This window comes from Geospiza fortis, unplaced genomic scaffold, assembly GCF_000277835.1.
Source record: "Geospiza fortis unplaced genomic scaffold, GeoFor_1.0 scaffold23, whole genome shotgun sequence".
Lineage (NCBI taxonomy): Eukaryota > Metazoa > Chordata > Aves > Passeriformes > Thraupidae > Geospiza > Geospiza fortis.
The window spans coordinates 6,038,264-6,054,289 of NW_005054303.1; positions in this window are offsets into that span (position 1 = coordinate 6,038,264).

Genomic DNA, 16,026 nt, shown 5'->3' on the forward strand with positions numbered 1-16,026 from the left:
GCCTCCAGCCAGTGCTTTAACATTTGGACTCATATTGTTTTGAGTACCAAACTTAAATTTGTTAAGAATAATATGGTGATTGATAGAATTACCTATATATCCCATTTAAAATCGTGATATTGTGAGAAAATACTTAACAATATTCTGATTTTTAGCTATGTTAGCTAAATTTTGAAGTGTCTTATACTTAACAGATGTTGCAACAGGAGTATGTAATGAACTGGGAAATAACCTAAGTTAATCATTGCAGTTTATTTTTCTTTATACTAAATCTTCTTGGAAAGATACCTCATCTTTTTTAAGCAATAGAACTATAGATGAGAGAACCTGAGTTCACTATGTAGGCGGAGGAGTTATTTTGTGTTTGTTCTAAGCTTATAAATCATCAGAATGTTTTAAGCAGCTGCTAACCAATACTGTAAAAGAGCCAGCTTCAGGAAAGGCCAAGAGTTGAAAAGTGGGGATGTTTCTGTTTTCAGCACTTAACACAAATGGAGAAGGATGTGTTTTCTTTTTAACCTCTGTTCTCTTTCAGAATAGTTCATGCGTGTACTGCACTAAACTTGGAACAAACATGGTGCAAGGTGAGAATGTGAATTGGGGGAGAGAGAAGTTATGTCTTTTTTTTTTAGTAGCACTTGTGGCATTGGCTGTCAGTTCTCAGTTGAATCTCAGTCCTACAGGAAGGACAGATTTAATTCCCTTTTACAGATTGTTTGCTTCTTTGCTGTCTCATCTCTATACAGAGATTACCCCAGAGGGATTCTTTTAGCCTGTCTGGAAGTGGATGGTAATGGAATCAGCTTGTGAAGTTTTATGCAAGCATAGCTTGGTGTCTTGAGGACCCCAAAGAAGCTGAAATTCAGCTTAAAAGTATCTTGTGGCAACTCCTGAGTCAGTCACTTTGGAGAAAGGACATGAGAAAGAACAACTTCTCTGTGCCCTCCAAGCACCAGATGCTCAAGTACAATGGCATTATTTAATAGTGACACTTTTGTATTACATTTTTCAAAGTCATCTTAGTAATGGTTTGAGCTTGCTAGTTGTTTATTTACTGTATAATACTGTTCCTTGCTATGGTCGTTAATATTCAATTGGTGTCAAGACCTCTTACAGACTACTTTTTGGGGTAGTTTCAACAAAATTAGGATGGGTTTTTTTACTTTTATTTCTGTATTTAGGTTTTTGGTTTTGTTTGTGCTTTAAGACAAAGTGCAATAAATTAGATTTTTAAGAAATAAATTACTGTGGTAAGACTCATATTTTGTGTGATTTACCAGAGAATTCTCTATGTCTGACAGTCGTTCTGTTGTGAAAGACTGTGCCCTAATGTTGCCCCAGACAACATGGTAATGACAATGTAAGGACCTGAGTACTGTGAAGTTTATTTTATCTATTTTTTTTAAATTGTGGCAGGGGTGTCAAGACAGCAAAATGTTCATCATTCAAGCAAAGGCAATTAAACACGTCTCTCATTTGAATATTAAGCTTGTTGCATCCATATTAAGATAGTATTTCTGTAATAGAAGTAAACAAATTTCTTTCCTTGCATGCTGAACAAAAATTGCATCTGGAATATTTTAGCTGTCAGTGAAAAATCTTCATTTGTGGTTCCAGCTAGAAAATGGTGCAGCAGAAAATGGCGATTGTACCACGTGCGCTGTAACTGCACCCTTCCTTGAATTATTCATTATCTGAGGACTTCCTGTGTTTCTGGCATTTTACTGGAACTGCAGCTGGAGTTTAAGAGAGAGCACCTTGGCTTTGCTTCCCAAAAGAGAGAGCTGTTTCCTGGCTGAATGGGGACCTGGGTAACTTCACACAAGAGAATGTAACAGTGATTAATGAGCCTTCTGACTCTTAAACACACTTCCAGCCCCAGGAATCGTGTTCAGATTCAGATGGCAGTGTCCTTGCTAATTATCATAGCTTTTATCTTGACAAACTGGTTCAGCTGCTTCTCTGACTCCTGCAGGGAAATAGTAGTCTCCTTACAGCACTGGCTCCTTGCTATTGTGCAGGAGTAATCCTGATGTCACAGCTTAAGGAAGATGTCTGTGATGAGTTGTTGTGAAACCAGCTATCTTAGACAGATGAGAAACTCCTGGTTTTCTTTGTCTCACAGCAATAAAAATGGATAGGATCATGTTAAATGGTACAGAGAAAGTCTTTCACTAACAAGTGTCAAAGAAAATATACTAATTCCTTAGGTAAGGTAGTAGAACTGTTGATGTGAAACAGTGCTACTATGAGGAAAATTACAATGAGAAGCTCTTAATTATGAACTTGGGTCATTGTCTAAACATAGCTTTATTTCTGCAGCACAAAGTTTCACAAGTCTTCAGTCTCCATTACCTGTTCCAAGAGTGTCTGATGGAATAGACCAGGATCCTCCCTTCTTCCCACACACCTGTGAACGTCAGAACCCCATAACTGCCCTACATTACTTTTCAATAGATGAGTTCTGCCAAGCATTTCAAAAGCACTTGTGGGTTATTTCAGACTTGTGTGACATTCTGGTTTATATTTTGCTTTTCTCTTGGAACTCCCTTTACTGAGGGAGCTTTTGCTAGTTGTTTCAGCCAGTTCTGGGTAGATTTCAAGGAACAACCTTGATATACCTTTTCAGTAAATGCTGTTCTGAGTATAAAGGCTTGACATTCAAGTGCTTGTATGCCTATGGCTTATCCTGGTCAATTAGCAATTAGTGAAGCATAAATTGTTTATGAAGGTATGGAGTTCTCATTACTTTGGTGTAAATTCTCAGGTGTCCAGATTTTACACTAACTGGCCCTGTCTACATCCCATCCCTACTGTCAGGAGTAGAGAGGTAAGACTGGATTGAGGGTTTCCAGCTGTATTTCCAGCTGTTATTCCTCTTGTAGCCTTCCTGAAAGCCAAGGTTACATGTTGGAAACAGTATTTTAATGGCAAGTAGCTGGAAAAGACTGATGAATCCTGTGCCAAACAAGGTAGATCACCCTGATATTTTGATAATGAGTTATTGTAGTTAACCATCTCACATCAGGACAGAAGAGAACTTGTAATATATAGGACTGGATTTTAAGTACTGGAAAGCGAAAGTTGAGTTGCAGTCATTATCTTTTGTGAATTACTACAACCAGAGCTCTACCAATAAAGATTAAAATGTCTGGATGAATGAAATTATCTCCCTAGTCTGCTATAGCAATATCTGGGTTTATCAGTTATGGATTTCTCACTGCTTGAAATTGAGATGGGAAGTGAGGTTTGGGTTTAGTGCAGGAAATGTTTTAGAATGTTCTGTGGCTGGTATCACACTAGCAGCTGAGTGAAATTACCATGATGACTCCTTTGGTCTTTGAGTCTGCCTGACTTGAAATCTATTTAAATATATCTATCAGATTGTTGTATTAGCTATAAGGTTAAAATCCTTCTTGGTGCTAGTGGAAGAAAAAAAGCATAGAAAAAGTAAAGATCTGTTTGAGAATCTTTGTGTTCTTATGGATGGTGGACTTTTTATATGTACTTACATAAAAGCTTTGATTTCTGTTCTGTAAAAGCTGATAACAATGATAATAAGATACCAAAAATGTACTAAATCTTCCAAATTGAAAAATGCCCTTTCCATTTTGGCCCTCAGAAATTACTTCTAAATACAGGGATTTTTATAGCCTGTGATCCTGATAGAGGAATTGAATAGTACACAGCTGAATTTCACTGAGTGGAGCTGCAGTTATGAATTAATCTTTCAAACATTATTCACTATTTCTGATACTGAAGAAACCAGTGACTGGTTTTTCCATTTTAATACACTTTTCTCATAACCTCAGCTGAGATACACTTAGAGCAGATAAAGGAAGGAGACTTCCATTTACAACACTTGTGTTTTGAATCTCATATCCAGAGAAAATGTACCTAAAGATGTGTACAGAATTTTATTAATGTCTTGTACTTACCATCTTGGCTTTGCACAAGTGACTGTGCTTTATTTGTATTCAGTGGACCTGCTGTCTAATCAGTGTGGGGAGCCTTTGCTGAGAGCTCTCTGCTGTTAAGGGTGTGCAGAGGTATCTTGTGTATGGGATGGAGAAGTGACACAGGTGTTAACATCTCTTGAAGCATGAAATGAGAATACTCAACAGATGACTCCTTGCTGAGGAGTCATGAGAACACTCAACAGATGACTCCATGCTGCTGTATTTTTCCCTAATTGAGGGCTGGATGAATTTAGCTAAGCTCTGTTGGGTCAGATGAAAGATCAAGCTAAGTAGATCTCTCCCAGAAAAAAAATACGAGGCTGGGAGGAAAGTTCCAGGGAAGCCCCCAGCAGAATTCCTGGCACATGTGCCTCCCTACAGAGCAGGGGGATGTACCATAGAGAATGAATTTGCTTGAGCTGCAGGGGAAAAACTGCAACTGCCAGCAAGAAACCCCACAATCCCTGGTTGTTCTAGGGAACAGACCAGCCAGCTGATCATGGGAAGTGCAAAGTAAGTAGGGTAATTGCTAGAATGACTGAGATTTTACTTGCTCAGCTCCCACGCTTGTCTTGCTAAATCCGTTTTGTGCCTTAACAGATGGCCGAGGGTCTGTTCCTTCTGTGAGCCACACCCAGCACTCCAAACTGGGGACAAAAACATGTGAAGCAATGGACCTGCACTTTGTTCCATGGAGCTGTGGGGAAAGTCAGACCTTTTAAGTTAAGGAGAGCATGGTAAATGATCAGTGTAACACTTTGAAATAACATGTTTAGCACTGTTGGTTGTCTTTGTAATTGCTATAATAATAATGCTGACCTTGTTAAATATTAACATTGATGCCATAGGTACTTGTGTAGGAGATCTGTTGGGCTTCAGGTCTCGTTAGCTGGTTACTTAAAATACTGCCAACATGGGGCCTGTTTAAAACAGCAACAAAAAAATCTGAAACGTGTGTTTGTCTCTACTCATGTTTGTCTCTGCTCAGAATGGATGCATTGGGGAGCTGAATCTCCCTGCTTTTAAGGCCTGCTGATGGCTTTTCATACTGTTCTTTGCTTAGTGGGGAGATCTTTCTCCTGTCCTTTCATGTGTTTACATGATGCCCATGTAGAGCAAATCCTTTGAGGAAACCACAGGCAATTGAGTGTTGTGTATGGCACCTTCTTTCCTTCCCCCCATGTTGCCATTTCTAATTGCTGTAGGATGGGAGTTGAGGCCCAGGGTTGTAGTGAAGCAGCTCCTTCTACTTTAACTTCAGTTTTAATAAAAACACAGAGCTTAAACCAGCTGGGTTTTGTGTCAGCTTTAACCTTGTCCTTAGTCTTCCGCAGTATGTTTTTCACCATTGCTGGCTGCTTGAAATGTAGTGACTTCTTGAACCTGATTTTAATAGAAGACTTTTGAGGTGGAAGGTAACAGATGTTTGGGTTTTTTTCTTAAATGGATAAAAGATGCCATATTTTTCCAGATGAGTTTTAAAGCACACCCAGCAAGGTGAGCTCAGCTTTCACTAAAAAGGCCATGCTTCATTCAGTCCCTGAGTGTCACAATCATACAGCCAGTGATTTCTCAGAGCCACTTTTAGAAGGAGATTGGCATCTATTTGCTGTCAGCTTCAGGGACCTCAGGAATAACAATGTCTCTGCAGAACTGCACTGCCAAGAGAGCAGACTCCAGAGTCTCCCTCAGCACATTTGTTCTGGGCAGCATGGGCAGGCTCATCACCTACACAGGTTTCCCTGCCTCCTGAGTTCTGCCAGCCTCTGTGGGGAATAAGAGGAATCTTTTGCAGACCTGGACAAATGGGTGGTTTTTTAGGTCTGTTTCTAAGGATTCTTGCTTTAAGTCTGAGGTTCCCTGCTAGAGTTCCCAAAGTCAGCCAGAGTGGAACACATCAGCACAAGAGACACAAATTTCATCCCTGATAAGTTGTCATTACAATACAACTTTGTTCATGCTCTCTTAGGGTGAATTTCACCAAATTTCATGCAGTTTTTAATTTTAAAAGTTAAATGTTGAGGGGAGCAGCACAGCCTGTATTGTATCTACCATCTATGATTATTTTAGGACATTGAGTGACAGTGATTCTCCACAAGTACCCATCTCTGACCTTGAGATGGGTACTTTTAAAATTCAGTGTCTAAGGGACTCAACAATTAGGCCTCTCACCCAGATGATTTGCAAAGTATTACCCTGCTTGCATTTTGCATTCAGGATTCTTACTTTTTGTTACTCTCAGTTTTACAAGTACAGCTTGTTCAGAGTGAGCAGATTTAAAATAGCTATTCCCAAATTCTTGAGTGGGTTGACCTGGGTCACCACTTAAAACTTCCTTTTAGATTTTCCTGCACTTTTTCCATCTAGTTTTTAATAGAAAGCACCACAGAAGTTGTATGCTTCTGTAAACATATGTGGTCCACTTGGCAGTGCCTGATGAAGCGTCTTGGAGAATCACTGCTCCGGAAACACTGCTGCAGTGGGAATATGAGCATTGCTTTCACTCCAAAAAGTAAAAGAAATCTGACTTTATTAGCACTGATATTGTTGATCTCTTGACTTATATTCAGCTGTTTTCCCGATTAAGATTAAGAGTATCTGAATTCAGTTGTCATGTAAAGCCCAGGAAATACTGGCCACAGTTATAACCACGCTGACTAGGGGAAAAACAAAACCATTTTTTTTTACTATTTTGAAAAAAATACCTTGTGAAAGCACAGCCAGGCAAGTAGGGAATACTGGAATATTTAGTCGTATTCATGGCAAAGCTTTCACTGCAATGGACCCTGGATAGGCTTCAGGAATATTATTGGTAGGCTTTGCCTATAAGGTTTTGCTATATAACATCTCTGGAGGCAACTCTGCTTATGTTCAGCCAAGTAAGATGTTTTTGGAAGCCATCCCAAGCAAGTGATTTTGCAAAACAAGTGGATCTTCTTTCTATAGTGATAGTCTTTCTTCTTTGGCAGTGACTGGAAAAATTTTATTACGGATGCCCTTTGGGGAAGGAACCATTTTTTTTTTCCCCTCTCTTTATCCCAATGTCTCTGCTGTAGTCCACACAGATAAGGAGTATCTTTGGAAGCCATTTTGTGCCACTGGTTGGGAAATAGGAGCATATCTTTTCAAAAGATAGTCAAGTCACAGGAGGCCTGTGGTAGTAGTTCTGTGTAATATTTGCAGCCTTGTTCCTGGTTTGGGGGGAAGCCTTTTGCATTGCATTGCACAGTGCTAATGTGACTTTGTTTCCCTCTGATATTGATGTGTTCACATCAAGGTTACTGCAAACAGCTGGAAGCACCTGGATTTCAGACAGGACATTCTGACAAACCAGTATGAGCAGAGATAATGCTCCCCCTTGGGAAGGGGGCAGGGATGGGAGTGGAAGAGCCTTGAAAGAATACCTGCCTTAATCTGTGGTTGCTAGGGTGAGCAGAAGTAAAATGATGATTTCAGGGACTGTTGAAGAGAGTAATTCTGACCTGTGGAAGATGAATGAGGAAAGAAGAAACAAGCTTAATGCCAGTAAGCATTTCCTTATCATAAGACTTATTAGGTTGTGCTGTTGTCAGAAAATGGTTGCAGTTCCATTCCATGAAGCATTTAACACTGGACAAAGGGACCAAAGTCTATAATTAGATAAAAGAATAAGAACATCTATCTGTCAGAGCCATTTAATGTTCTGTTGCTTTGCTTGATTCTTTTATGTAGGTGATATCGCCTTGTTTTCACTTCTTAAAGTACTTTTATGTCCCTCAGGTTCTGCTTGCTAGATTTGAATGATGTTTGCAGAAAGTCAGGAATTCTGAAGGTGAAGAATGAGTGCATCTTCCTTGATGTCATTTTCACAGAATCACAGAATATTATGAGTTGGAAGAGACCCACAAAGATCACTGTGTCCAGCTCATCAGTGAATGGCCTGTACAGTCATTTGGTGCTGTGAACACACAGCAGTTTTGCACATCAGTCCTCCAGCACTTCTCTTATCCATGAGAACGTTCAGGGCTTATTGATGGCCTGTGTGAAAACAGTGCTTTTTATTATAGAAGAGGCAAAAAAGCAATGCCACCAGCAGGCTCATAACATGTGACATCACCTGTAAGAAATGTAATATATCTGGGGGTTGGGTTGGTCTTTTTTATTTTCAGAATCAGAATGTCACGAACAAAAATAAGAAATATTCCTTTGACCACTGATGATTTGACATTACAACAATATGGGGGACTTGTAAAAGGCAAATGCTTAGACTTGTGTAGTAAATATATTTTTGTTAAACTCTAGGTGCTGGTTCCAATAGTCTTTCTCCACAGAGGTGATCCCTCCACAGGTGGATGCTGATGTGTAGTGTCAGTCTTTGACTTCAACAGACCTGAGCTGTCCCTTTTATTTATTACCTGGTCATTTTCCCCAAACCCAGCCATCTCATGTATTTATTGTGGTAAATCAGCAGTAAACTTACCTTCACCTAAAGGCAGATGGAGAAGGAGAGCAGGCAAACAGGAAAGAGGAATTGAAGGTTTGCTGCTGAGGCAGTTCCCAAAGGCTGCTCAGAAAGGAGCAAACCAGAGTGAGCTGAGTGAGGTGACCCTCACTACCCAGCTCAGCAGGATGTCAGGCATTGAGCTTACACTGAGGGTGTGGGCTTGACAGTAGCATGATGGGCAGACACATCCTACAGCAACAGGAAAGTGAGCCACAGACCAGTAGAGCTGTGTTTTCCCATTAACCCATAAAGAGCTCTCTGGCAGAGGCTTGGGAGCTAGGAAGGCAGGTGGAAATGCCAGGAGCTCTGTGCTAGTTTCATGTTTTGATACCACAAAGAACATGGGTTTTCTTTAGGGTCAGAGCTCAAGACTTGCTGTCACAGGGGGTGCAGCCCTTCTGCCAGCTGAGCTAAAATTCATTGGCTTGGATAGCCAAACTTGCTTTTGTCTTCACAGATGGCAGCTAACAGAGATAAGTGGGACATGTCTTTCTGCCACACTGTATTTAATGTCAAGGTCACCTGTGGTCATCATGGGATTAAAACAGCAGGTTTGGTATGTGTCCCATCAGCAAGGGTGTATCCTATGTGAGCTGCACCAGTGTCAGGTTTGGATCTGAGTAAAGCTTCAGTGTAGTCCAGTTAATGAATAGGGCCTGCTAAGGTCACAGTCCAAAGCAGGGATTTGGTTACATAAATTTCTATGCTTTTGTTTTAATAGGGAATCTACACAAGATTTGTTTGGTATCTGAGCAACCAGTTTCTAAAGCATCAAATCCCAAGTAGGAGGCAGGAAAGGCTTCTTTTGATTCTGGAACAAAAGACTTCCGAATACTCTCTCAGCTCTGTGTCCTTGGTTTGGTACAGCACAGTGCCACTTCCCATGCATGAACTGCAAATGCTGAAAAGGTGAATAGATGCAGATCCAGTCTACCAGCTGGGACTTATTACCTCCCAGAGTGAGCACTCAGTGCTGCTTAGCACCCTCTGAAAGGCACAGCATTTGCTCAGCAGAGCTTTTCTTTCTGAGCTGGAGGTGGGCAGAGCCAAGCTCTGTGTCAGTTCTTCCCTCTTCTGTTTGGCTCTAGCTTGGAAAATTACTCCCTCACTGTCAGGGCTAGCAGAGTAATTTGTTCCCCATTTTACCTCCCCCATCATTCAGCTGAAGTGGAAAGAGGATGGGAACACGTGAGAGTCGTGCTGTTAGAGCAGAGCATTTTGGTTCTTCTTTAGCCCCATGGGGCTCAGCTGTGCAGTAGAAACACCTGCCTGACAACCCTGGGCTGGTACCAGCAAAAATGGTGTTTGCAGCTGCAGCATGGACTGCTGCAGGGCAAGGTCTGCTGCTGTCTGCCTTGTGTTGTGGGGGCCTGGGAGACTTGAGGAGTTAAAGAGTTAAAGGCTGCTGTGGTGGCCACGGCAGGGCAATACTGAGCCAGAGACCTCTGGTGATAAGAATATTTGCAGATATTACTGATAAGAATGTTTGCTGATGTTAGTCTGGAAAAGCTTGACCTCACAATCTGGAATTTAACTGCTCTATAGCTCTCTGAACTGCCAAAAGGAGATGTGCTGTGGGTTGGCTGCTCATCATGTGGGCAGGGGCTCAGTAGCACAGGCATGTCTAAGCCTGTGAGTAAGCACAGCTGATGCCATGTGGTACCAAAGGGACTCAGGTTCTCACTGCAATCATGATACAAGTGTTGTGGTGCTTGGCCCCAGTGCCTGCCCATGCTGTGTTCCCCAAGCCCCAGGTGCCTCCTGCTCTGTGCTTCCATAGGGGCCTGATCTCACTTTGTTTCCCTCTGATATTGATGTGTTCACATCAAGGTTACTGTAAACAGCTGGAAGCACCTGGATTTCAGAAAGGACATTCTGACAAACCAGTATCCTCACTGAGGAGCTGGGGCTCACCCAGGCTCTTGAACAGTGAGGGACAGCTTGGATGCTCTTTGCCCATTGCCCTGCTGGTAGTGAGCTTCCTGTGCATCCTGAGAGCAGGGCTGGAAGGGCTCAGTGGCAGACAAGAGTCTGGGGACAGGCTGTGCTGGAGGGAGGACTTTATTGCTGACAGAAAGAGTGGAGGGTGGAGTGCCTGTCTCTGCACACCCAGTCTGGGGTGGCGACTCTCAGGAAGAATTATGGTCTCATAGAGACCAGACTGACTGGAGCAAAGGATTATGAGGAATTACACCTTGAGTCTTTCACCTAGAGCTTGATACCACAGCCCTGGCTGATGGGATGGTAGCTTGCTGGCCTGTCATGAAGGTTGGGAGGATAATGCTGGATGTGAATTGCTTGTCTCTAGCCAGGCTGTTGTACAGAGCTCCAACACCTCACCTGATGTTCTCCACAGTGAAGGCAGCCTGGGTGATGTGTAGCTGGCATTTCACTTTGAAGGAAATTACCTGGTTTTATCCTTCAAAATATTCTACCTGCTGAGTGACTCGGTGAGTGACTCACCTGCTCTGCTCTCCCAGCAGCTCTTAGCTCAGGGCTGTCTCAGAAGGTGTTTTTCTGTCAGGGCATTTGTGGTCTAACCACAAATGTTGGTGGGGAAAATGAGGCAGCAGCAAAGCTGAGTCAAACCTTGGGCATCTGAACGAGCAGGCAAACCCAAGGGAGTGCCACATTCTTCCCAGTGGCATGAGAGTGTTTTTCCCAAAGAACTGGGAGCTCTGCCATGGTTCTCTGGCCCTACCGTGCTTTCAGCAATTTTCCTGAGCTCTGGGGCCCTTAAGGTCCCAGTCCTGGTCCTGCTGGGAGAGCCTGCAGATGTTACCAGAAGTGATGTGCCCCTCTCCTCACAGAAAAAGTGGACAAGCTGTTGTTCAGATCACCTCCTTTATCAGCTGGGGAATTTTATCCAGCCTGCCTTTGGCCACAGCCCTGAGAGAGCATGGCATTAGCATGAAATCGGTGTGAGAGTCTGCATCCCTCTGCCTTGTCACTTTGAGTCACTAACCATCAATAGCTGTCCCTATTGCAGGAGTGGGAGAGAGCAGGAGAGCACTAGCAGATGGTTTTAGAGGAAAGCATGTTCAGAAACTGAGCTCCTCAAGAGATTTCATTCTCTCTCTTACTGTGAGTTAGAAATTACTTATCCTTTTAGCCTTTGCTCTAAAATGCTGCCTCAAACATTGTCAGGAAAATGACTTCACATTAAAACTAGGAGTGTGATGTAGTATGTGTTTATTGCAATTTACTTGCACGACTAAAAAGAAAAACCCCTAATGATTATAAAATAAAGCCTGAATATTAAGAGCATGATGACAAAAACCACTCCTTACATCAAAACAGTAATTACCACTGGGACTGGAACAAAGGAGCAGAGGGACGATTTTGGGCAAAGTTGCTTTGCTGGCTGAGAGAGAAGATGGGGCTGCCCAGTTTTCCAAAGAGAGTCAAGGTCTGTGTACCCAGCCTGGCCACTGCTGGGAGCACAGCCCATCAGCCCATGTGCCCTCAGAGCCATGAGACTGTGGCAGAGCAGCTGTGGCACTCAGCACACTGTGCAGGGAAGGTGCTGCCCTCCTTGGAGCTGGAAGCTGCTCCCTGTCCTGGCTTCTCCAAGTCCTTTCTGCCTGGAAGTCTCTCTCCCCCTTGACCTCTTTCCACTGCTTTCCTCTTTCCTGGGGAAGGACTTGTGTAGCATTAATTGTTCATCTCCCTGTTGAGGTCCATGGAATGTATTGCCCCTGTGTTTGCCTCAGCTGGGGAGCACAGGGAGGGGGAGACTGGTCCATGGTCACCCCTCACATCCCAGGCATGCAGGTGTCTTGCCATGGCTCCTGAACTGGGGAATTGAGCTTTTCAGGCCTTATTTGCTTTCCTGAAGGAGAAGTGTTGATTTGTTCTGCTTCCCATTAGATTGGCAGTACAGGGAATGTAACCTTACAATGGCTGGAGGGTCTGGAGCTCACACAGGATCCTGAATTACTGGCTCAGACTTGCTAAAAACCTTGCTCAGAAAGCTGAAGTGTGGGACAGATCAAAGTCCCTCTCTGCCTTCCTTGCTTCTATGAATTGTCTCTGCCTTTCTCTTTGCTGATTCAGATCCATTTTGGTCAACTCTCACATTTGTATTAGGAAAAGGATATTTTTTCTTACAGAATAAGGAGGCAGGGTTGATGGCAGGGGATGTTTTGGGGTTTAGGGACACATGAGAAATCAAGGTTAGCTGGATGGGACCTTTGTTTGGCTCAGCTACAGGTTCTTCAGAGAGCCTTGGATGCACCACAGTTAAAAAATCAATAAAGTAAAGTTGGATTTAAAACAGATACTGTAAATCAATCAGATGTGATAAGTTCAATGTAAGAACTGCTGGCCTGGGTCATTAGATACCCAGGCTCTCCTGGCTTTAGCAGTAATTCCTAAACATGATGAGTTTCTCTTTGAGGCTTCTGAAATTAGCTTTGTTGATTTATGTGTTTGTGTTTTTTTTTTTTTCATTTATCAACTAAACCACTGGGCAAACAGATACTGGTCATTTCAGAGGTTATCAGGGCAAGTGGGGGCAATCTTTGTACCCCAGCTGAACTTGGTTCCATTTCTTGTAGCAGCAGGGAGGGATCTCTGATGTTTTTGCAAACTGTATTTGTGTTTCCCGCTGAGTTAGGTTTTGTGGGGGAGCTCAGCTCCTTCCACTCTTGTGCTCCACATGCTCCTGTTCCTGTGTGGTGGGAAGGGCAGGAGTAAATCAGTGCAAGCAGCAGCCTTGCAGCACCACAGGGGAGATTCTTGGTAAGAGAGGACAATTTTATGTGGTCTGAGCAAGTCATAAGCAGAACCTCCTTTTCACACATTACAGGTGGAGGAGGAGAGACCACTGCAGCCAGCCTGGGAATTAATGGTGATGTAGCCTCAGACATGTGCTGACACCAGGCAGGGATGGAAGTCCTGTTATTAACTTAGATCTTATGAAACTTGGTTTGCAAGGATTTACAGTGCTCTTTAAATATTAAGCACATGGCACAAGTGCCTTGTTTGCTTGAATGGGATGATGCAATGCACAAGGATCTGCTGATGTCAGTAGATTTCTTATACTGCAAATCAAAAACCCATATGGCTTGGACACCAGACATAGGACAAATAGGAAATTAGGAAACAAACCTGGCACCCTGGCCCCTTTCTAGTCTCTCTCTTTCCTTGCCTCTGTGCCAGGGTAAAAGAAGACTGTTAAAGAGCACAAACCCATCTTTTAAACAAGTTACCCAAAATTACAATGGACCTCATCTCCTTCAGCAGACTCTAGGCAGGCTAAACTTTGGGAACTGCAGAGGAGTCAGTTGCAGAGTCAAAACTAACTCAGTACTTCCTCCCTCCCCTTGCTTTCTGAATGAAAATGTTTCAATCACTGTCACTGCAAATAAAACCACTTTGTACTACAAGGTGGGGAGTATATGAATATTTTGGTTTGAACGTGCTTGAGCAACCCATGGGACATATTTATTAGATTTCATCACTGTCTCCTGGCAGAAGGTAGTTTTTTAGGGGACTGACTGTAACCAAGCTTTTCAGGAATGCTGGTTCTATCTACCGTCTTGCACACTTTTGGAAAGCATTTCCTATGGATGAGTAATTTGCCATATGCGACAACATTAACATGTGCAGGTAAGACAAGCTTTTAAGTTTTATCTCCTTACCCCTCTGCTCCCATGGTGTTAGGACTTTGTGAATCTTTCCCACACCTTTGTGGCCAGCTTCCTGGCTCTAGCACCACAGTTCTCTTCTGCAATGACATAATCACTGTCCGTGTTTGCTTTTTTAAGCTTGTCAGTGGTGATGCAGCTGGCACTTCTTGGTATTTTTGTTGGTAGCCTTCTCCAAAGGAAGGAGATGGAAAACTGATTGAGCTGTGGAGCCTGCATTCCACTGTGCCCTAAAGATGACCGGAGACAGAGATGTGCTGGCAGGTCAGTCTGAGGAAAGATGATGCTGCTATTGCTTGGTCTATAAACAAAAGACTTCTGTTCCCAATGCCAAGAAGCCCCAGCCTTTTTTCCAAGCTATGACTCTGTCTGAAAAACAAGCCTGGACCCAGCTGGGTGAGTGATCCATGTGCTCACTGGTTGTTTTGCCCCCAGTTCCTCTCCAGATTAAGCATGGCAGACCTCAACAAGCCACACACAGCCAGGGCTGTTGGTGACCCTGGGCAGAGCCATCCCAGCGTGGGCTCAGCCCCAAGTGTGATCCTGTCACAGGAAAACAGAAAGGGCACAGCAGGCGGCTGGCTTTGCACCCATCCCAGCGGGTTGAGAGGGTCAGTTCTGTTTGTTGAAATGAATTACCCAGAGCTGGTGGGAGGGTGTTTTGTCAAAGGGCTCATCTGAAGGTGTAGGATATCCTGCCCAGCCTGTTGTGCTGTTCCAGTGTGTAATTACCTCACAGCTTGGGAGCAGGAGCATTTTCCAGTTCAACCAACCAACCAACTCCCCCCTACTGTTGGATCTCGTTATGTCTTTGTCAGCAGAGCTGATAAACATTCTGTCCCAACCCCTGCTCTGTCTCTTCCCCCACCTCACCTTGGAAACTTTGCCATGTGCAAGCTGGACCTGACTCCTTTACTACTTGTCTGTTTGGAAAGATGTTTCCACACCATTGTTACAGAAGCAATGGAGAACAGATACTGCAATGAAGAGTGTAGCAACACAGATATTTTTTTAAGTGGCTAGGTTTGGAAGATTAGGATTAGTTCTCTGGATTTCTGTATTTTTATAACCAACAAGGAAGCTGAAGAGAACAGTTAGAATTTTTCCATGTTTTCCAACAAGGGATTTGAATTTCCCATGGCAATAGGTTTGAGCATGTATCAGCTTCGTTTCTTAGGAAAAAGGAACATTTTCTCTTCTAGGAAACATTTTCAGTGCTATCAGGCTAAGAATAGCAATCTTCTTTCTGTTTCTTCTCCATTTTCAGAAGCATGGCTTATCTTTTATTGTGCATGCAATATGGAGATTTTAGATTAAATACCACTTTGTTCTGCTGAAACGTGAATAGCTTATAGCGCCTCATTTTGTGGCTTTTTTGTTCCTTAACTAAAATTAATTAATGAATAAAGAAATTTGTGCCTTGAACATAGCTCTTCTCTCCTAAGCACACCAACTCCTTGATGATCCCAGAGTGAACAGCAGTCCTGAAATAGTTCAAGTGGCAAACAGCTCCCTGGCTATGAATTTAAGCCTTGAAACAAAACCCTACAGTTTCAATGACAACTTCCAAGAACAGAGCCAAGGCTCCAGTGCTGTGTCCTAGGAGATCACTATCATTGTAGGGCTGATGGAGCCAGCCCAGCTCCCTGCAGAGCACACAGGGGCAGTGCCAGTCACACAGGGACTGCCCAGAATGCTGAAGAGTAAAGGCTGCAGGGCAAGGAGTGAAGCTGTACCCTTTGCTTGGTCAAAACAAAAGTGTTGGAAGCAGGACATTACCTCTAAAGGGCTTTTTGATCCGGAGTAGCTGTGAGGATGTTGTTTCTACCTTGGAGCATCTCAGAAGGGATAGCTGGGGAAAGTTTGGCTATCTAAGCTCCTCTGGCACCCAGAGTGAACAGCAAGACTGTCGTGGTGCTCTCAGCTGAACCTG